Source organism: Solanum dulcamara, chromosome 10, assembly GCF_947179165.1.
Source record: "Solanum dulcamara chromosome 10, daSolDulc1.2, whole genome shotgun sequence".
Taxonomy (NCBI): domain Eukaryota; kingdom Viridiplantae; phylum Streptophyta; class Magnoliopsida; order Solanales; family Solanaceae; genus Solanum; species Solanum dulcamara.
In genome coordinates this window covers 42798852-42799841 of record NC_077246.1, presented here as the reverse complement: position 1 = coordinate 42799841, position 990 = coordinate 42798852, and the positions used below count along the sequence as shown (strand labels likewise).

The window sequence follows — 990 nt, the reverse complement described above, 5'->3', positions numbered from 1 at the left end:
ATGAATATATATATACAACATAAGACCAAGCAGAGGAGTACTTGATAAAAAGGAGTTATGACATTTTAGAGACATTATAGAGAGATACAAAGACAAGTTAAATCAAATGACCAAAAAGGACATGGTTATGGTGGAAGTAAAGATCTACCCTGATACCAGTTGTAAGATAAAAGAGGAAAGGGCAAGGCAAAACTTGAAGACTAGCTAGACGATGCTAAGGTAATTCTTAGGATAAGTTGAATGCCTTGCACATTATTGCAAGAATTGCAATGAAATGTGACACGAGGACTTCCCGAGGGGGTCACCCCTCCTAGTACTACTATCTCCCAAGCACACTTAACATCAAAATTCTGGTGGGATCTAGTGCATTAGTGCTGGTATGATCGCACGAGATGGAAGAATCCAAATTAGCAGCGAAGCAATGACACGAGATTATGTACCTAGAGTATTATAAGTTATGTTAAGGGAATTGTAAAAGGGATTAAGCAAAACAAGTAGGATTAGCTGATTACTAATAGATGGCGCACATGTACATCATATTCTTCAACATAATACCAGTTAATAATAGGCAAACCAAGGAATGGCTATACAGGCCATTGTGTGAGGGAATTTCGACACCACTTGGCAGTCAACTCTAAGGGGCAAAAAGAAAAACCCAAAAGGTAAGGGTACCGGTTAATGTCATATAAAGAAGGCAGGAAGTAATACATGAGGTCAAAGATTCCACAATAAGACCTTGGCTATAAGACTCACTTCGCACTCCATGGACAAATGATTCTAGAGGGAATGTTACCCACAGATTAATAATATCAGCCCATGCTCCTTCAATCAAAGACTACTTGCTCAGCCAAAAAGGTGTGAAATTATAGGTTAAGAGGGTAGTAGGAACTTACGGAGTCCCCATAGCTATTATCCTAGAAGAAGGAGTTCAAGTTATAGTTAACTACCAAAGATCAGTCCGTGAAGAGATTGGGAAGATAGATAGGTCTT

General features: G+C 38.9%; 1 pseudogene; it reads right to left on the bottom strand.

Moving 5' to 3' along the window:
• Positions 1–271: 271 nt before the first annotated feature.
• LOC129871773 (5S ribosomal RNA) lies at positions 272–391 on the bottom strand (annotated as a pseudogene).
• Positions 392–990: the final 599 nt, after the last annotated feature.